This window comes from Alosa sapidissima, chromosome 1 (genome assembly GCF_018492685.1).
Source record: "Alosa sapidissima isolate fAloSap1 chromosome 1, fAloSap1.pri, whole genome shotgun sequence".
Lineage (NCBI taxonomy): Eukaryota > Metazoa > Chordata > Actinopteri > Clupeiformes > Clupeidae > Alosa > Alosa sapidissima.
In genome coordinates, this window is record NC_055957.1 from 28,603,322 (window position 1) to 28,626,470 (window position 23,149).

Here is a 23,149-nt window from a genome sequence, read left to right on the forward strand (position 1 = left end):
GTAACCTGTTCAGGAGTCAAACGACGGATCATGCGTGATTTAGGCGTAGTGTAGGTGACTGAAAGTGCACAAAAATTGGTCCAATTTTTTGGTCCAATGTGTCAAAGATAGGTAAATTATAAAAAAAAAATATCAAAAACTATGGTGATATTGTTCAGAAAATGCTGTTTTATATGAACATACAGAGCATTCATGGGATTAATCTTCCATTTTTTCAAACCAGAAAAAGCTGTCCCAGTCACATTTCACAAATTTTGATTTTGAATAAAAACAAGAAAATGAATTCATTTTCTGTTTATTCAATCATATATTGATAACCCAGATACCTACTTGTGAGTCTGCTTGACTAAAAGTTCAGGCATAATAAGCCACCCTTAACTAAAACACTTTGTCCCAGAAATGGATATCATATGGTGTGACGCCATATTACTTTTTTTATACGGGCAATTGTTTGGAGACCTTTGGGGAGTAGGGGTCCTCCTTCTTTCAGGAGGAAGAACAACACCTCAGAAGGACACTGAAAGTTACAAGGTGAGTGTTCTCTCTTCATGTTTTCAAAAAAATCAAGTATATCCGGCACTCCTGCTTCAGTTCCCTTTTGCATTGTCTTTTGGTGTGATGCATTTTACGCAAAAATGCCCAAATAAAATTACTTTTCAGTCAATATTACCTTTAAAACTATATTGTCATATTGCAGTTAGCATGTTTTTAGGATGTTAGCATAAAAGCACATTGCTTAATGTCATGCTAAGTACATGAAACCTCATATGGTGTGACCCCATATCACGTGTGACCGGGTTTTCTCGTCACACCATATGATTTATTTGTCACACTGTATGATAGAAACTGCATTTTCCTGCATAAATAATGTTTTTTCATACATATGTTTAACTCATAATTAAGTGTAATATATATTTTGACATATTTAACATGATTTAACATTTATTATTTAAGATGTGCAACTATTGCATGTATTGCGAATCACACACACATAAAACACAGAAATCACCCCCACACACACTCACTCACTCACTCTACAGCCTTGGATACAAAAGATACATATTTAGTAGTCTGAGAAAATAAATTCTGGTGTTAAACAGTAATATTAATGTTGTCTTTAGCACTATAAGTAATTGCAACAATTTAATCTGATTATAATGCAGGAAAACTTTTTAAATTATCTGAATAAATTGTTAAATTTGTCTTTTAACAGATATAAAGAGAATAAACTCAAAGGGGAACTACAAACATTCAGATTGAAGCCCACCATTGAGAAGAGAAAAACTCAGGGAACCCAAGAGCTATACAATATTTGGTGGCATTCTGTTTTGCATAGTTGTGATTTCTAAAAGTGAACCTTTACATGATATACCTGTCTTAAACTGTCTTTTGTTGCTTGTGAAATACATATAATACACATTTTTGTATTAACAGATTGTTTTGTGGTGTTATTTATCATATGGCGTGACACCATATCATTTGGTGTGACATCAAGAAATTATGAAAATAAAAAGGCTTCTGGGGTCTATATCATACAAATCTCAATGGAACAGATAGAAAATAGGGTCAGCAAAAGTCACAAGCATTTTCTTTTTTTTTTATATCATGTCAAAATGAATATGACGTTTATTGAAAGATTGAGGACATATGCCTTACTCTGTGTATTGATGAAGAAATATACTGTAAAATGTAATACATTTGCACAAGGAAATGCTAGATACAAGGATACAAGGAAGTTTATTGTCACATGCATATAGTTACTGGAAGTAAGAAATGCAGTGAAATTATGTCTGGTGTCAGCCTATTTGTGCATTAATGGGGGGGGGGGGGGGGGCAGAAGAGGGGTTTAGTAGATTAAGTGGCAAGGGCTGCATAAAAAAGGTGGGGGAGGATTGGGATTGGGTGGGGGGCACCAACAAGGAGCACCCAAGAGCAACAGGGGCAAGGAAAAACTCCCTTACCTTTAAGGAAGAAACCTTGGGCAGATCCACGGCTCAAGGGGCTAACCCAACTGCCAGGGGTCTTGGTGTGTGTGTTGGGGGGGATGACAGGGGAGATGGGATAGTGTGCTGTGTATGTGGGGAGAGCTGTGTATGTGTGTTGGAGAAGCTTCCTCATGAGACAATGTGCTGTGTATTGGGGGGGGGGGGGGGGGCAGTGTGCTGTAAGTATGTTGGGGATGTGTGTTGGAGAAGCTTCCTGATGAAATAATGTGCTGTGTATGTAGGGGAGAGGGGGGGAGTGTACTGCAAGTATGGTGAAGGGACTTACTATTGCAGAGTACTGTATGTATGATGTATGTGAGTGATGACAGTGAAGATGTGTGTGTGGGCGGAAGGGGAGTGGAGCAGTGACTGTGTGTGTGTAGTGTGTGTGTGGGCGCCGCTTAGCATCTTTAATAGCTCTACGTAAACTATAAGATGCTGCTTTGTAATCCGTCATATCCCCTGAAATAAGCCCAGCATTATAAGTCATGGTGCGTGTCTTTAATGCTGTTCTCACTTCTCTATCCACCCATGGCTTCTGGTTAGGGAAGCTTCGGATCTTTACAGTTGGGATGATGGAATCAGTTAGCATATTGATGTAACTCAATGATACTTCCGTAAACTCATTGATGTCAGCAGAGTTCGTCTTGAACATCTCCCAGTCAACGTTGCTAAGGGCGTCCTGTAGCCTGGCTTCCGATTGGTCAGTCCAGCGCTTGACCTCCTTCGTCACTGGGGGGTCCGTCCGACTTCTCTGTTTGTACATAGGCAGTAGGAAAACAGCGGCATGATCTGATTTTCCGAAAGCTGGTAGAGACTTCGCTTTGTAACTGTTCTTGAACTGTGTGTAGCAGTGATGAATCTTGATGAAGTAATGATAGAATGTATTAGCCTAATACATTGCTCACATTAAAAACAAAATACCCCATTATAATTTTACAAACAATAACTTTCATGTCACACCATATGACAATTTTAGTCACTACCACAACTAATTAGTGAATAAATATGAATTTCAACACAAAATCTAAAAGACCATACATATTTTTGGGAATGGAAGGGTCAGTACAACATGACTAAGTGATTTCCATGCCTAATATCTGATTTTTTTTTTTTTTCAAAAACTTTTTTTTGGCCTAAAACGTCAACCACCCGTATGCGGTGAAGCACAAGATTGTTTCAATGTTTTTGATCGTTTCGATGTTAGGGCTCTTATAAAATGAAATGAAATTATAATATGTCAGTGATTCACGGGCCAAAATATGCAGGTGCATCTTGGCTGCGTGCACAGGACAGAAAATGGAGATTGTGATCATTATTATTGTAGGCTATAGACTACCTCCTTTATTCCTTGAATGGAAATTCAGGTTATGCTGGTGTGTCTGTGTCTGTCAATATCAGGCGCAGTTTATTTGAGCAGATTATTCATTTAACTTGTAGCCTAGACTAAATCACTCTGTGCATAAAAAGATGCTACTTGCTAGATTTGACCAATCTTCCATAGCCTACGTGCACAAGTAGTTTCAGTAGAACTACTGATCTTCATTATCTCCCTGCTTGTTGACATCTTATCATGTATGGTATTATTTCATGATCGCTAAATGTTTGATTCGTTTTAATGTTTTGTTTGATTCTTTTTAATGTTCATCAGTCATCAGTCATCAGTTAAGTTCATTCAACTGCGCTTGTATGTAGGCTATTCTGTTCAGTTGTGGACCTTCGTAAATTGCGGTAGGGGGTGAAGGAAGGCATAGAAAGGCACAGATTACACTATGAATTGAAAGTTTGATAGATACGATGTACAGTGGCGTCATGCCCATTGAAATAAAGGGGGCACGTGCCCCCTCGGATTTTTCCTCCCTGATATTTTTTTGATCACAACTTTGTTCCTATTATGCTCCATAAAAAGCCAGAGCCTATAACGACTCAAATGTATTCTTCTGGGTGTGTAATAAACCGTACCAAAATAGCTGAAGACCGGTCAACAACATCAGCCCTTTTCCTAAAATTGGTGTCTGTGTATGTTCCCGTAACAAGTCATTGCGTAAACTCGCAATGTTTTGCTTGTGTTGAACTGTTACAGTTAACTTTAGGATACCGTTTGAACTGTTACAGTTACAGTTTAAACATATACAGTCAATGGTGTTGAAGTGGTAAGTAGACTAGGCTAAGCAATAAAAAGTAGTGGAATTATTTGTGGTTGACCTGGAAATTTTGACTTTTGACTATGGATTTGATGTTGGCCGCGAATTCAGAGCATTACGTTAACGTTAGCCTACATGGTGTCAGTGTAACGTAGCCTAGGCTTACAAATATTACACAAAGCAGTAGTATTAAGTCTCCTGGTTCAATTGTTTCCAGTTTCATTGGGTGTTCAATTTGCAGTGACTACAAAATCCAACCTAATAACATTAGGCCTACCAAGGCATCGCGTTGGATGTTTCTCCACTTGTTCTCTTCACGTACTGTATCTGGCAGCTTATCCATGTAGTGAAAAGGGATAGGGTATCCGTTCAAAATGAGCTCCTAAAGTTGTTTTATATAAATAGGATTGCTATGACTGTGATGTAGAGGGCAAGAAAGTATAATAGTCTCTCTCATGTGCTCATAACTTAGGTTACCGGTATTATCAGGTCACTTGCTCATGATTTGCAGGTAGCAACTCACAAATGAGGTGGCCTATTGCTTGCCATAATGGTAATGAAAAATCTGAACATGCTTTAATGAGCTTATACTTTAATGAGCTGAATTTGAGCTTACAGTTCTTTCACCAACCTATGTGTTTTACATTAGATTAGAATAGATACAAAATAGATACTTTAGCTTAGTCCTCAGATAGATGAGGGTTGCTGCTTGCTTTGTTAAGGTATTTCTGTCCCTCCCAAACAGCATTGAAATGGTATGTTTAGCAGCCAGAATTTCAAAATTTCCAGGGGGAGAAATCTCCGGCCCCCCTCTAACATAACCCCCCCCCCCCCCAAAAAAAAGGCTGATTGTGCCCCCCCTGAATTTTGGCTTGCATGACGCCCCTGACGATGTACACTTGGGTATGACTGCATTCGCAATCTGCGGTTTGTCCATGGCGCTGATAATGCTACGTTCGCAAATGTACGTACATCTGGCCCTGAATGTCTACTGAAGTAGGCCTACTTCTGGATTACTTCTGAAACTCTAATAGAACCTGTAAATAAGTCTTTCCAGGACACATTGGAAATAGGAGGAATATTTATGTTCTAACAACACCATATAATGTGTGATAACATTTTACTTGAAGGTATCTACTTTACATAAGAGTGTCATGACACTGTCATGAAAACATGACACTGTCATGACACATGAACCCTAACCATAACCCTAACCTCTAAAATCCTAACTAAGCGTTATGTCATAAAGGTTTATGACACGTTCACGACAGTGTCATGTCACTCTTATGTTGATACCTTCAAGTAAAGTGCAACTTTATGCCATATGAATGAATGGAGTAAAGCTCCATGTGCTGGACAAACAAAATAATTCTAAGCACACTTTGAAGATGAGAGTATTGTATTCAGAACTTATGATTTTTATATTCATAAGTGGTTTATGCCCTGATGTTTCTATTATGTGTTCTTCCACATATGAGATGACTGTTCCTGTACTGTCCCTGTGTATATCTGTGTGTGACTACAGTATGTGTTTAGAGATCAGAGGGAATATGATGACTTTGCAGTGTTTCACTGTTCTGCCTGGCTGCGACAGTAGCTATCTGCTCCGGATTGCCAGGTTGTCACTAATCAGAGTCTGATTCAGAGTAGTCCACGTAAAATGGGATGACCAACGCCATCTCCCATAAGCCTAAAAGGATACTTAAACCCTAACTATTTCCTTGTCTAGAGCAGCTGGTGGATCAGTGCAATGATGACATCACTGTTCCAGTCCCAAGGGCTTTGTCTGAATTCTAACTCAGAATTCAGCTAATGTGGAAGTCAATCTTCATTCACTCCAGATTTAGGTAATAGCCATGCTGACTGACAAGCAATTCTCTGCAGCAGCGTGATGACTTCTGTGTTTACACTTAATCACCTAAAGTAGAGAATAATAAAGTAAAGTGACATTGTATTTAGCACATGCTTTTGAGAGAGAGAGAAAGAGAGGGTCTAATGTTTAATGTAAGTCCATGTGGAAGTAAACAGAGTTGAGTTGATCTCACCCTGAACAGCTGATGATAAACACATGTGGATGGAGGACACCCTGACAGCGTGTGACTGTAGAGCTGCTGTCACCCATATGCCTTCCAGACCAACACAAAACCAGACCAGACCAGATCAGGAACAGATCTAGTCCTGCTCAGGGACCGCTCCGTACCAGATCCATCCCACCATGCATCAGCTGATATCTCACAATACAGCCGTAAGTTATTTCTCAGTCAGTCAGCCTTAAGCGCTTGGCAAATAAAATAGCAGTGCTCTCATCCCTGAAAGCTCTGATTGCCATGTTTGACCGTCAGCCTCTTTGTGGGAACACGGGTGCCCAGAGGGCCAGCCCTTATCGCCTAGCCTGTCTTCACCTCTTCACTTCCTCTTCCTCCTCTGCCTCCTGTATCCTCCTCCGCTGGCTAATCGTCTGGCCACGACCCGGTGTCCACCAGCAGCTCCTCCTACGGAGGTCTATTTATACCCGCCCAGAGTGGGTCCTGCAGGGAGATGGGCTGCCCACTCGGGTGCCATGGGGAGGCTCACCACAGGCTTCTCTGCAAACTCCCACCACCAGGCTGACACAGTCAACTGCTTGGAATACACACACACACACACACACATACAAACAAACTCAGACGGAATACACACACACAAACTCAGATGGAGCACACACACACACATACAAACAAACTCAAACGGAGTACGCACACACACACATGGGGAGAAACTTTTCTATAGGTTACATAGTGTCTGCAACTACCATTAGTGTTGTTGCTGTACAGGTAAGATGACATTTCAGTGATTTACACTGAAATGCACAGAAACCTACTATGCAGTATTCTTATACATACCCTGCCCCCTGCTCTCTTATTAGAGTGCACTGCATCCCTCACTGAACACCTGCTGTGCTCCGAGAGCAGAGAATCAGGCCAGAGTGTAATCTGGAGCTGGAAGGAGAACACCAGCATTAGTACACCACTCCAGTCGCCCCAGAAGCAGCAGGCTGAGCAGCAGCAGCAGCAGCAGCAGCACCCTATTGCCCAGAATAATGTAATTTCATTTCATTTCAGGGAACTATAATAAGGGGCTGTTTTATAGACCCTCACAAACCCTTGGCCGAGGGAAGAAAAATAAATTCCCACTGTCTTTTTTTCCTCATTGTGTCTTCAGAAGGGCTGTTATGGCCTGGAGCTGTGCTGCTGCTACTGCTGCTGCTTGCCCTGAAGTCATGTTAGTAAAGTGGAGGTGAAAGCCACTGAAAATAGACAGGCCTCAGCACCTCAGCAGCATACAGTATTTTAGAGCTGACAGCAGACAGGATATCAAGGAAGAAGTATACACACTTTACAGTGTCCTCCGCTGAGCACTGCAATAACCACACACACACACACACACACACACACACACTTTCTCTACTTTTTTACCCATCTTGTGTCTGTCACATACAGAGGGAAATTTGTTAATGCCTTAAGTCGGAGGGAGAGTGTGTGAGAGAGAGAGAGAGAGAGAGAGAGACCTTTTTTTTCTCTCCTTTCCTCTCCTCTCTTAGCTCTCCTCCAGGGCACAGAGGGAAGCACAGAAGTGCCTGTGCTTTTGTGCGCGAGCATCAGAGAGTGCGTGTGGGTGGGTTAGATTCGCTCGGCAGGCTCCCCAACACTTTAAAGAGGGACAGTGCAATTATCCACCGCAGCTAGCCGATTATCCCTCCGATGATAGCAGGATCAAAACACACACAGCCGCCTGGCGAACTGTGCGTATCACTGTGTCGGCAAACTGAGATGACACCCGGCAATGCAGGAAATCTCTTTAAGAGTTTAAGAGTTTAATAACCAAGCACTCATCATCATATTCTGTCATGTTGCATAATGATTCTTTTATCCTTCTAACAGAATGGAAAAGCATTCATGTGCACTTGTAGGCAGATGCAAATTACATCCATAAGAATTTAAGTTACAGCTCTATAAGACACACAGCAATCTAATGAAAGGCACAAAGGACACAAAGACTCAAACACAAAACAACATCAATAAGTACCATTTTAAGTAAGACCGGAATATGCATTTACAACTGAATAGCATATAGCAAATTCACTATGTCAAATTAAATCACTCTTTTAAGCTATTTATTAGGCTCAAAGTCAATCATTACACATCTATGCTACTATGGAGAGGGACTCTGCAGACAAACTGAAGTATTTTTTACCTTTGTAAGTGTAAAGAATGTGTTTTTAAAAAGACTGTTTGTGCAGTCAGTGCATTACCTTTCTTTCGGTGGCTCTACTGAATAAAACAAGGGAAGGAAGGAAACATAAATTTTAGAAATCAATTTTTGTTTTTTCCCCTCCCTGTATCAGAAGTATGTCCTGCATGTATGAAATTGTTGTCCTGCATGTATGAGATTGTTGTCCTGCTTGTATGTGATTGTCGTCCTGCATGTATGTGATTGTTGTCCTGCTTATATGTGATTGCTGTTTACAAGAAGGCACTTTACAGCCCAAGACAAATTTCCCCTTGAGGGACAATAAAGTATATCTTATCTTATCTTATCTTATCTTATCTCTTCTTCAGGTTGCCGCCATTTTAAGGAAGTATGTCGTTTCCATGGATAGGCATGATTTATTAAGTTCATGGTTTAAAAAAGCTATTTATTTTGATGTAACAAAGTTGCCCCCAAAGGCTATGCTATATGCTATTAAGTTGCAAATGCATATACCACTCTTACTCAAAAACTGCACAGATTGATGTCGATTTGGGCCCAAATGAAAATGTACACTTGTTATCATCCACAAATAGACCCTAGGTTGTTGTCACACCGGAGTTTTCCTTCAAGTTACTTAGCTGTATTGAGACAACTATAGCCGTATTCATTTGGTCCAGTATTGATAGGGGTTATGGGGATTCTGTGATAAAGACTGGAGGGGATAGGAGGGCATGAAGAATACCACACATGAATTCTATCCTCCATGAAGCAGGGTGTAACTGTATCTGATAGCAGGTAACTGAGACTGTGGAATTGATCCAGGTCAGATCGGATGTGGATATGACAGGTGAACAAGGTGACTGTTGGATCAGGGTCGAATAAGCTTTCCTCTCCTTATAGTCCTCCTCCTCTTTGGTCATTTCAGATGTAGACAGGAGAGGTGTTAAATTCCTTGTGCTGTAAGTAGGGGACTTCCCACAGTGTCCAATCAACAACCACGGCAATTTATCATGACACAGGATACAATAATCATGCGCTGTTGGCTGGCAGGATTCGCAAACGTGTTGCATGTTGTACCCAGGGTCCATAACGGCCCTCCTCCACGGCTCTCCTCCACGGGCCTCCTCCACGGCTCTCCTCCACGGGCCTCCTCCATGGACCTTCTTCACGGGCCTCCTTCATGGGCCTCCCCCACGGGCCTCTTCCACGGGCCTCCTCTGCCAGTAGCCTGAATGCCCAACCAAAGAACCAAAGCAACAAAATCAAATCAACACCAAAGCAACCTTTGTACACAAGAAAACAGAATCATCAACCTATCAATCAACTTATGAAGCAGGCATTTCCCTTCATAGGTGTTTCGTTGAATTAGGCCCACAACACCTCCAGGTGTCTGACATCCTGCACCCAACCTCCACCATATTCATTATGGGGTCTCTACCAGCAAATGCCATTGAATACTTTGAATAACTTCAAATAATACTATGATCATTCCTCTCTGTTATTGAGGCCATTTATGATCAAATCAGCAACATAGCACACCAGACAAATTGCAAGCCTTTGATGCAGGCAGCAGACATGGGGGACTCGAGTCACATGACTTGACTCGAGTCAGACTCCAGTCATATTTTTTAAGACTTGAGACTTGCTTGATTAACATGTATAAAAGACTCGACTTGACTTTGACTTGCTATTCATGACTTGAGACTTGACTTAGACTTGAGACAAATGACTTGAAATGACTTGACTTTATTTTTTCATAGATATTAAGGAATTAACTTTACGATATTAGAAAATCTGCTTAGGTGCTGTTGCATGAGTCACGCGAGCGAACCGGTCATTCATTGTACCAAGTGACGCGACGCGACAGACCAACAGCAAGTGCAAGATCAAATGAGACAGACTGAGGTAGGCTAACTTGCAAATATGGAAGGCTCTACGTTTATACCAAAACATAATAATGTTTGGCTTCACAGATGATGTATCTGACAAGTCAAAGGTCAAAGGCATGATTTGAGGCATGTTAAGAGTTGGCTTTGAATTTATTATGCTTTTTAGTTAACTCCATATTAGGTTAAAATGTGTGAAATAGCAAAGTGAAACATTTTCTTGTCTAAGTTTAATCTATATAGCGAAAATGTTGCCAATGTAACCTAAAGTAAGCGCCTCTCTTTCTCCCTCCCTCCTAAACACGTCCCTGTTCCATACGTTACAGCCTAGTAGTAGGCTAACAACAGTAAGTAGGCCTAGCTAACTGCCAGCAATCAGCATAGAAAAGTAGCTTATTTCACATGTTAGGCTTATGTATAATATGATATAGCATTGATGGTCCTAAACCCTCCTAAAACCCATTGCGCTCTCGCGCTTGTCAAAGTATGGCAGTGATCGGCGGCAGCGTTTGATTGATTGATTAGTTCACTTTTTCAACATTATTGGTTCCCTGGAGATGTGACAGGTCAGGACAGGTGTAACTTGAACTGTTTGAATATATTTTCATGATTTGATGTAGCTAGGCTACCTAATATTTAAGGCATATTGAAACAATAATAGGCTATTTTATAATAGGTCTACTTGAAACATTTATTTTTATTCATATACATTTCATCTTATTCTATAAACCATTCAGATGTAGGCCTAGGCTATGTGGCTTGAATGAATGCAATGTCTATTTGTTTGTTACAAATAAAACTCCAGCAGTTCATAACGAGCCTATTGTAGCTTATTTTAAAATGAAAACATGGGCAAATCATCATGAATTTCAATGATTTGGCTATGACTTGACTTGCTTGACCCAAGCTATGACTTAACTTGACTTGCTTGACTGTCACAAAAAATGACTTGGACTTGTTTGAGACTTGAAGGTTAAGACTTGAGACTTGCACATGTGTGACTTACTCCCACCTCTGGCGGGCACCCACAAATACCAACAAATCCTGGAAACAAGTAGCCTAGAAATCTAGACGCGCCCCTAGCGGCAGTGAATTACATTTGCTGCCAGGGCTAGTCTAGCAACTCTCCGTTGGCTTGTGAGCTCCAGAAATCGAAACTTAATCAGGCCAATGAAATCGTGTATAGAGTCGTTAGGTGGGCTTAACATAATGATTGATGGCAGAGTTGCAACGGTTTGGCTTGAATTCCCTGCTACTTGAAAACAAATAAGATGGATGTAGCTGCTGGCGAACAGTGTGACACGAGTTAAGCTTTTATTAAGTTGACAAACGTTTGAACTAGCCAACTAGCTCCGCTGGTGGGAAACGCATGGGACTCATAGCGCTGCCGCTGTCCTATTGCGTGCAGAGGGAATTTGAAAGACAACTGATTATCCCGCCCCTCGGACTGAGCACTGCGAACGGTGAGTGTCCAGACCCTACATTTTAATGTGGGTCTGGCTCGTCAGGCTAGGAAACAAGAGCAGCAGACAAGAACAATTTCTATGTTGTGACAGAGAGGTGACTCACGTTATCTTCCACTTTTATGAACCAACGTGTGTGCACAGACCTCTGTGTCTTTCCTCTCAGACTTATAATGTTTGTTTGGCCTCCAACTCTTTTCACGTCATCTTGTAACTGAGAAAGTAATTCAGTTAATTAGAATAAGAGTTCCTTTTTCACTTGAACGGCGCTTCTCAGAAGTGTTTTGGCGTTTCTCTCGGTTCTGTTCGCTCACCTGAATTCAAATCAATAGCACAATCATTCACGTCCTCCGGAAGACAAACTAATTGGTTGGGTGTGGGAGGACTTCATCGCTTAATCACCAGGGCTTTATACTGCACTTTCCTGCCTGTCGAGTGGAAAGGCTTATACAAGAAAAAAACGGTGTCTGGCTTGGGTTCCCGAAACATTCGATGCTTTTAGGCAAAGCACACCTGCTGTGTGTAAGAGTGGAGTCATGGTGAAACGGAGGGGAGATTCATCAGCTTGTTCAGTTGGTGTGCCTTTTCAAATTAGTCACAGGAGATATGAAATCTGAAATCTCCACAGGGAATATGCTCATGCCTTCATCATACAAATCTGAAGTACTGTAAGCTGTTTATTGGCGGTTAATGAAGATCGTGGTTATAAGTTAGGGACTACCTGGAGCTGCGACAGTTGAAAACCTACTATAAAATTAAAAAAAACATTAGGATTGTCTCTGTTAACTTATGCAGGTCTTCATTACACTGTGGATATTTATTTTAACTTATGGAGGGAAAACACACATTAACATGTGCTTTTATCAGTTGTAAACATACTAGTTTTCAGCAAACACTCAAACACTGCAGATACTGCACATACTGCAGCTTCCCGTGTATATTTGACCCAAAGTTCCCTCCTCTGCTCTCCTCCCATAGGCTACTCCAGACTGAGATGTGCTCCCACAAATACTGCATCATGCTCTGTAATTACCCAAGAGTGTGCTACCGACACAAACTCTGGTAGACATACCAAGTTTAAAAAGAAATAAATACATTTTAAAAATCCATGGCAGACCCAAGCTGTGTGCGTGTGTGCGCGTGTGTGTGTGTGTGTATGTTTGTGTGTGTGCGTGTGTGTGTGTTTGTGTGTGTATGTGATGATCTGCACTCAGTATGGGAGATGCTGTGTCTTCAAACCCAATTAAATCCCAGTCAGAAGCTCTTTCACAGTGGTAAGGTGGCAGATGCTAAATTGGTGTGCGGCGCAGATTGAATTTGGGGCATATTTGTAATGTGCGCTATGATGGGCGGTGTTAGTGATTAGCTCCTCATCTCTGCTAGTGGTTCCTTTAGTTTGGGGTGGGGGAGGAGTGGCAGTGCTGGAGGAGGAAGGGAAGATTGGAAATTGGGTGTCTGGCATCTACCTTTGCCATCTCATCATCCTTATGGCTAATTAGCACATCAGCTTTAATTGCATGGCTGCCATGTTGGATTAAAAAGGTTTTCAAAACAAAATGAAAAAAACAAAGTAATCGCTTGGCTGCTGAGCTCCCCGTAGTTTCAGACCACAGTGGGAAATGAAAATGTGAAATATGAAAAAAATGGTCATGTTGTTGGCTCAATCTGTCATCCAATCAGAGCAGATATGTCTTCTGTATTTCACAGAGTCAGCATTTTATAGATGCACCATCATACGTTGTACACTATTGTGTTTCTCTCCTTCTTACTTATGTGCTTAGCTGCTGTATGCTGCCTATAGACCTGTCCATCATATGCAGGCCCGTGTGGACCTGTCCATCATATGCAGGCCCGTGTGGTCACTTTGATAGCATGAAAGCAGGAGCCATGCCAGTATCTCAGGAAGAGCCAGTGCCCATTTGCTGTGGATGACCATGGATTGACAGCTTCTATGGCAGAGCAGATATCTATCTCTCTCTCTTTCTTTCTCTCTCTCTCTCTCTCTCTCTCTCACACACACACACACACACACACACACACACACACACATGTATGCACACAGTAGATGGATGTCTGAGTGAGAGAGTCAGAGACAATCTCCCTCAACGGCGGCCATGAATAATAAACCAGTGCAGAGCTCTGCATTTACATCCATCACTGACACACCTCAGCAGAGACAGGACCAGCCTGTCACACATACACATACACACACATACACGCACACACATGCACACACACTCAAATGTGTACACACGCGTGCGTGTGCACACACACACACACACACACACACACACACACACACACACACACACACACACACAAATGCTCCCTTGTTTATTGCACACAGAGAGCGCAGGAGAGAGAGCAAGTCAGCGCAGGATTTGTGTTAATACTGCATATATCTATATTTAACCTCCTTTTGTATGGCAGGTCTCGACTTCTCTACGGGTCATTTCCTCTTCCTGTTCAATCTGTGCAGAGCCGCAAGCCACAGCAAGAGCTCCACTCACTGCACTGACTCTGATTGACTACACTCATTTTCATGGAGATTTTTCTGACGGCTAATTTATTCAACGAGGGTGGAGTTGGAGCGGGGACAGGCTATCTTCTGTGGCCCGTCAGCGCGCTGACAATAAACTTACTGACAGTCTGTTTGGACCACTAGGAGGGCTGACCAGGGAAATACAGCTTTTGTTCTACAAAGGGATCTTTCATCTTTAATGTCCTTCCTCTGTTCATTTTCCTCCTTTTATTTCCTGAGGTGTTAACGTCAATGTGTTTTGCTTGGTGCATACACACACACACACACACACACACACACACACACACACACACACACACACACACACACACACACACACACACACACACACACACACATTTATCATAGATCTCATTTGCTTGCTTTTGGTGCATGTGTCAGTATAACCCCAATGACTTGAGGTTAGACTAATTTCAGTTGGTTTTATCTGATCCTATGCTGCGCATTCTGTCAGTGCAATTGACAGCTCTGCCTTGAGATGATATCCCACCCCCCCTGATTTCCCCTGGCAGACATTACCTGTGGCATGTCACATTGGTTAAATTAATGTTTTATTTGATTAATTTATTTGTATTAAGAAAGACCTTCATGATGGAGGCATGACTACACATGTCTGAGTAATTAATGCATGTCTGAGAACAAATGCTTCCACAGTTTTTCCACACGTCGCTGTCCTCGGTGACATGTTGAGTAGTGTGAAATCAATGAACAACGGAGCCACTCTCAAGCTTCCCATCAGCTGGAATAATGAGGAAAGTCACACCACTCCACAGAGAACTGAGCTCTCATTTATCTACATATTCTCCTCTTCTTTTCTCCCTGTTTTCCCTCTGGCCTTACCTAAGAGGTGCCTGTGGGAGTCCTCTTTGGGTTTCTTTCTCTCTTTCTTTCTCTCTTTCTTTCTGGTTTCAATCTCTAGAGACAGATGTATAAATGAATAAATCCCTATCTTCTCTATCAAAGAGGGATGTAGAGATAACCTGTTGAAGATGGCTGTCAGCTCAGCATACCCTGACGAGGGGAAGGGATGGGAACTACTGCATCCTGCATGACTCTAGTCTGGTCATGGACATGACATGACCTCCACAACATGGACATGACCTCCACAACAAATGGCCAGAAATTCCAATCTGGGGACAATGCAATGACATTGTGGAACAGGAGAATGTCCAAAACAATAAGCTGACTTGTTTGTTGTAGGCCTACTACTTTCTTTGACAATGACAGTGACAGTGATAATGGTGGGTAGCTTGTTTAGTGTTGATTCCATAGTTGTGAAGCCTACTTCCAGTTTAAACCTTTGATATGGTTGTTATATAGTTACCATTCAAAACAACATTTATATGGAATGGTGATTAACTTTTTTACCAGATCTATTTCATAGCCACCCTACCAGACAATCAGAAAATATTATTTCTTCTCTCTGGGTGATAAATTATATTATATCACTATACTGATATTTGTTATCAATATAATCACTTTATTACATACTTTACTATAGAGTGTTAAACTTCAAAGACTCCTCAAGGTATACCGGTACTTCTCAAAGATATTTTGCTTTAGTGTCCAGCAGAATCAAGAAGGCATCTATCATAATAATATTTAGGTTTTAACGGAAGCAAGAATCAGCCAATTTCAAAATTGTTTGTATGAGCACAAGTAAGCAATTACTGTATGTACAGGTTGAATTAAAGTTAACTATGTGGTAAATTTAATGAAGACTAATGTATAGCCAAGCAGTCACCAAGGGATGATGTCATGCATATGCACATACATGAACCAGGCCTGCTGTATGTAATCCAATAGTAGACTCACCCAGCACTGAATAAATCGTGCGCATTAGTTTTGTGGACAATACGGTAAACCAAGGATTCCCAAACTGTGGTACGCTGCTGCCACTAGGGGCTACGTGAGATGAAAAGGGCAATGTCGGAAATGTGCTAAAAATGATTAATTAATTAATAATCAAATTAGTTCATAAATAATAAATCATTTCTAATCGGGTTATAATGATATGGAAACGTGAAATTAAAGGAAATAATTTGTAAACTCTATAGCAGGCTATGTTTTCATGAAAAAAATAAGCTACCCACAATGCATATGATTTCCTGCGGGCAGCCAGAATATCTGGCGTGTTAGTTTCGTGGAAGTATAGGCTATGTAGAAGGCTACGCAAACATGGAAACATGGACACTGTCCAAGAGGACTAATTAAAGCGATCGAAGAAGAGAAGCGAGAGAGCAGGAGACAGGTAACGATGGGATGGGGGGGGTAAAAAAAGATGAGACAGAAAAGACTGCGGGAAGAAAAAAAAGCCTAGCCTATGATGAGGTATATAGGCCTGGGCTTCAAGTGGATTGGGAGACAGACTGCCCAAAGCCTCAGTGTGTGGTTTGCAGTGAGGTGCTATCTATTCAGTCTAATGTTGTTCTCCACACTGTTTTTTTTTTTTTTTAGCGTGAGAGCTCATAGACAAGTTGCACATTTTGATTTTGCTATTTGTGATCATATAGCATGGCTAATTAAACATGATGCTGCCAGGAATGCGTCAATAGAATGTGTTACTTTTCGGATGGTGGGGGTACGCGAGCCGAGTCAGGATGTAGCAGGTGGTCCGCGGGAAAAAAAGTCTGGGAACCGCTGCGGTAAACTGATCCACCAATATAGTTAATTGGGTATGCGCTGATTGGCTAATAAGTTGTCTCCCATTTACATAAAGGGCAGACACCTGGCTGTGATTGGCCATGTTACGTATGGAAAGAGGTGGTGTTCAAACACCAGCTCTACAGAATTAAAGTTCACTTTCAAGGGGATAAACTTCAGAATTTGGGCATCTTCTCACCAAAGGCCTGGTTCTTGGATTCTCCGCTGCAGAGGACATCCATCTATTCACATCACCTGGCTGCACTTAGTCTCTGCTTGGTCAGGCCATCATCGGCTTCTTCTCCTTTCAGACTTTTCCCAATGGGTCGTGTTATTCAGAGCTTCTATGGCAGCTAAATTGGTGGTAACGGGTTATTGGCATTTTTCCACCACATGAACTAAGCAACTGAAGTTAAGTTAAGCAACTAAAGCTGTTGTTATCTGTCAAAACCAAAACAATCTGGCTAATGGAGATTCACAGATTTAAAGGGGCACTAGGCAACGTTTTCGTGTTAATTAATCATCTTCGTAAGTGGGTATATGGTTAAATTACTCATTACGGGGCGAATGAAGGCCCGCCCTTCGCCCGCCCCTATTGCCTGTAGGAAGAATATCCCACTTGCAAGTTCGGTGTATCCTACCCGCCGACCGAAGCAGGATCAGTTTACAGCACAGAAGCAGGCTAACGAAATGCTAGAGATTGTTGCAAACGTGTGTATAATGGCAGAGCCGGCGAAGAAGCAGCGAAAACCCTTGACCGAAAACACAAAGAAAAGGAAAAGAGCTTCAGACCGAGCGAGGGGGAGTTTCGTAGAGAAAAAGCATCAGGCTTGCCTGGTGTCCCTTTAATAGAGATTTTGAATAAAGACTATCATTCTACACAACTTCAAAAGAAAGTTTGGTCCTAGACCACACAAAGACTTCCACACTGGGAATACCAGAATGGTAACAAAATATCTGTTTTAAAATAATGTCAAGTAAAACATTATGGATAGATTATATTTGCAATTTTGTCATTTCAGCACAAAACACTCAAACTCAATAATGAATATTGTCGAACTTACCATATTAAAGGATAAGTTTGGTGTGATATTGACCTAAAGTGTGTTGAAACATGATACAGAGTGTGAACTTGTACACTGCACTGGTAAAAGCACAAGCACTGGTAGTTTATTCACAAGACGATTTATACAGACAGTACCTTCACAAAGTTTTCCTTGAAATCTTGTGTGTCACGGGAAGTTGATTGACGAGAAAGAGTGAAACTACAGCTGATACGTGACATGAACCATCCTGTCTTAGTCTTATCCTCCATTATGTCAGCTGAAGCTGCAGTCCGTAGGCTTCTCGTTAATCAACTTCCTGTGACACGCGAGATTTCAAGATGGCGGCACCCGGAAAACTTTGTGAAGGTACTGGGTGTATTTTCTCTTACTGCTTTCACACCTTTAACCCATTTCACCCCATTCACAATTCTGACCGAAAAAAAAAAGATGTACTTATAAGCCTCTAAAACTGTAACTGGGGAATATCCCAATACTCTTTCAGTATATATTGAAACAATAGAGTGTTTCAATGAAATGTGTGCAGTGTCAAATGTTTTGAGTAAATTGTCACATGACCAGAACTGTTTACTTCCTGGTTGCACCTTGAGAAGAGGATGACGGCCTCACAGCTCCCAAATAAAAGGTTTTTAAAGTATGTTAAAATAAACATAGGACAAATATTTAAGGTGTCTAGTTATGATATATACATTTATAATTATTCAAATGTCTTTGGTGTGTTTGCAGAATGAGTAAACCGGTGGGATAGAATGTTGTATCTAGATGCACACATACTTCTACACCTACAAACACACACACATACACATACTCATACATACACACATACAGAGACATACACACACACATACACACACTCACACACAGATACACACACACATACATACTCTCACACACACACACACACACACACAGATATACACACTCACACACACACACACAGACATACACTCACACACATATTCACACACACAGACACACACACAGACACACACACTCACAGACATACACACACACACACACATATTCACACACACACCCACCCACACACACACACACACACACACACACATATTCTCACACACACACACACATGCACACACACACACATACACATATTCACACACACAGACATACACACACACACACTCACATACACACTCACACACACACTCACACATACACACAGACATACACCCTCACACATACACACACAAATACACACATACACACACAAATACACACATACACACACACACACAGATATACACTCACATACACAGATATACACACTCAGACATACACTCTTACACACACACAGACACAAACACACACACAGACATCCACACTCACACAGATATACACACTCACACACACAGATACACACTCACACGCATACACACAGACATACACACTCACACACACACAAATACACATACAGATATACACTCACACACACAGATATACACACTCAGACACACACACAGAGACATACACACTCACACACACACAGACATACACACTCAAGGGGACTTCACATTGCACGCGGCATGCGCTTTGCCTGCTGCTCTCACACACCCACCTGCAGATACACACATACACACACACACACACACACACACATATAGATATAGGCACACACACACACACACACACACACACACACACACACACAATATGCACACTAACTCTCACACCCCATGCAGATTCACACACAGACCATATACACTAACTCTCACAACTACATGAAGACACACACGCACGCACAGACATACACATTCAGGGTTCTATTTTAATGAGCCGAAGCTCCTGGTAAATAAACAATGTTTACATATTTTTCATATTTATTATTGCCATTGGTCTCAGTGTTCATATCAGTTTGAAAAGTCCTGTCAGAATACCTTTATTTTAACAAAAAAGCAATTTGAGCAACCTTTAATTGAGTATACGCATATTATCCTCACTCACTTTTTCATCTACTTTTCTACATTTTTGAAAAAAAATAATTATTGATTACTTCAAAGGGTTGCTAATAACAAATGATTTGCATATTTGCATGTCTGGGAAAAATTTGGGCTTAAATGGGTTAACGATACCGGTAAAGAAAAAAACTCGCCTGCACACACAGAGGTGAAAGAGGCTAAAAGTGTATATGCCAGACCAGTCGATGGCGCCATGACGGCCACGCAGAGGCTTCATATTTAATTAGCGTAGAAGACAAAACATTGTTTGTCACATGAAACAGTTTGTCACATAAAATAAGGAGACTACAGACAATTCTGTTTTCAATTCAACTGTTAAAATAATAAAGTTCATTTTCAAGGTATGTGACTGCTATGTGGAATTTGAAATGCTTACGTTTGGCATTAGGTCTGAGCACCACTGGAGAAAACATTAATATGCATTAGTCATAGGTTGTAGTAAGTCTTAAGCTGGCACACACACCCCCATTCTCATCAACAGGACTGAGGTGGAGAGGACCAGGGTTCGACCGAGGGAAAACAGGTTCTGGGAGGGTGTTTGGCTCGGGGTCATGGTGCAAAGGACCCTGGGGTGAAATTACTCCGAACCATCGCTTTAAACATTAACTCACTACAACCTATGACAATAGCATGTTAATTTCTCCAGTGTAACTTGCTCTATACCAGACACAAAACGTAAAAGCATTTCCACATACTGTAGCAGTCACATACCCTGGAAATTAACTGAAACTGAATTGAAAACTCAATTTACCATAGTCTGCTTATCTCAAGTGACTGCTTTTGGAATGTTTTTGTCTTTTCTTTGCAAATTAATCTGAAGCCTCTGCACCGTCAAAGTGCCATTAATTTTTACCAGTGTTGTTAATGGTGTGAAAGCGGTAAGAAAAAATATACTCATTTGTTTCGTGTGGACGTAGCCTAAATGTCTAGGTTGACTTTGTTGTTGGATGTGAACATATACAATGACTAACATAAAAAAAACTCATGTATAAAGGATGTGGTCATGAGGATATAGCATTATCCAGGGGTGTCCAAACTACAAATGCGACCCGCCACGCACTTTAATCTGGCCCACCGAGCATTTATTAGTTTATCATAGATCCGGCCCGCCACGCACTTTAATCCGGCCTGCCGAGCATTTAATTAGATTATCATAGGCCGCTCGCTATTTTTTTCCAGCGATAGATGACGTGGTTAAATTTGGGCTGTACTGCAAACTGCTTTAGACTCTTCTTAGAGAACATTTACAATGTCAATGTCAAAACAGCTTGTTACAATGAAATACATAGTATCTCCATTGCAGCAGATCTAACTACTTTATGCTACTCCATTTAATTGGGAACGCATTTGAGCATGCACGAGAGGGAGAGAGCGCGGAAGGTTCTGGCTTGTCATTGTTGATAATTGATATCTCCTTTTTATAAGAAACTTTTAAAAGGAAATCGCGATGGCAACAGTAGTTCCCCCTACTGACCATTTATAAACTGTGAGAGGGCACAGACATAGGCACAGCACTAGCCATAGGCTATGAGTGGAGCTGGCAGAGTCTTAAAGTGACAGTGCACCATTTATAAATGAATTAAACAGCATCAAATGAACAGTACTTTTTAAGAAATTAATTTTATACAACAAAATTACTGTCATTTAAAGGATACAAAACGTTATATATATATAATATTATTTTTTGTGTGTGGCCCGCAGGCCAATTTTCAAAACCCAATGTGGCCCTTCAGTCAAAAATTTTGGACACCCCTGGCCTAAGTCTACTGCTGGAAACAATGGCTGTGGACATGTAGACAAAACAAGAGCCTACGATGTTAAAAGAGTGGGAGCAATAACTTCTAATACACTAGGCTAATATGTGATCACATGAATTGCAATCAACTCAATTATCCTACAGATTATAATATGCAATAGCCTAGCTGACCGGGCTACAGTGTAGCCTACTGCCACAGCTCTGCACGGACCAACTGCAAAACCAAACAGAAGTCGCAGCATGCTCGCCGAAAACACGGTTATGCAAACTATCTGTTTAAAAAGATGTCTTTATCATTACACAACTTTTCCAGCCTTTTGTTGCCGCTGTCCCAAATTTGTTGAGACATGTTGCTAGCATTAAATTCAAAATGGGCTAATATTTTCCAGCATTGGAAAGCATTGACATAAGAGTGACATGACACTGTCATGACACATGAACCCTAACCCTAAACCTAGCCCTAATCCTAACCCTAACTTGTTATGACAAAAAACGAATGTCACTTAATAACAGAAGCATTATGTCATAAACGTTTATGACTTGTTTATGACACGTTTATGACATGTTCATGACAGTGTCATGTCACTCTTATGTTGATACTGTCAAGTAAAGTGTAACCAAATAGTCACTGTAGCTGCAGCCATAGAAATGTAATGGTTTCCACTCAGTTTCTCAGCCTTGCATATTTTGCACCATCTTTGCATATTTGGCACAATTAAAATAATAATTTATCTTATTTTATATACTGTTGTAATGTACATATTTATCTGAGATGCACTGAGAATGATATTTATTTGATTAATGTTGTAATATATTGGATGGACTCAATCTCCCATGATGCATATATCTATGTCACTTCCTGTCAAATGTTTGAAATCTAATGAATGAGCTCGTGAGGCTACAAGGGGTAAGCTACCTGTTTGATGTGCTGCAAGTTTATCGTTTCTAATGCTTACAAGAGTTACCTCAAGTTTTATGTCGTCTTATGTCCAACTCAACAACAACTTGTAACATCCTCTCTTGGTCTACAAGCCAGCAAAAGTGGTATGTGGCTCTTTGTTAGTGATTATATCGACGGAAAATGGCATTATGTAGTGATATAATATAGTATAATACCCAAAACTCGATTAATTAACAAAACATAAGTTAGAAGGTTAGAAACACAGCGCAGCTTTACTACTTGGCCTCCAGGAAGAGAAGGTAGAACCACTATGGGTGCATTCACAACTGTGTGGCCCCCAGTAAAAAGGTGATGAAAATAACAAAAGGTAGAAAAATCTGCTTGGCCCCCACTAAAAGTTTTAAACTATGTGTAAGGCAAAAACAATGGATGCCAAATCAACTGCATAAAGACTATTTGCTATACGGTTCTAAGGGCTGCCACAGACTACAATTATGCCATTTATTTAAGTGAAATAATAACAAAAGAACACAAGGGGTGTCCTTAGCTTTGCTTG

The 23,149-nt window shown here is 41.0% G+C and overlaps 1 long non-coding RNA gene across 1 annotated transcript; it reads left to right on the forward strand.

Moving 5' to 3' along the window:
* The first annotated feature begins 441 nt into the window (after positions 1–441).
* Positions 442–1,431, forward strand: LOC121714809. Its single transcript, XR_006033444.1, has 2 exons — positions 442–531; positions 1,214–1,431. It is a non-coding gene; the product is annotated as an uncharacterized LOC121714809 (long non-coding RNA).
* The last annotated feature ends 21,718 nt before the right edge of the window (positions 1,432–23,149 follow it).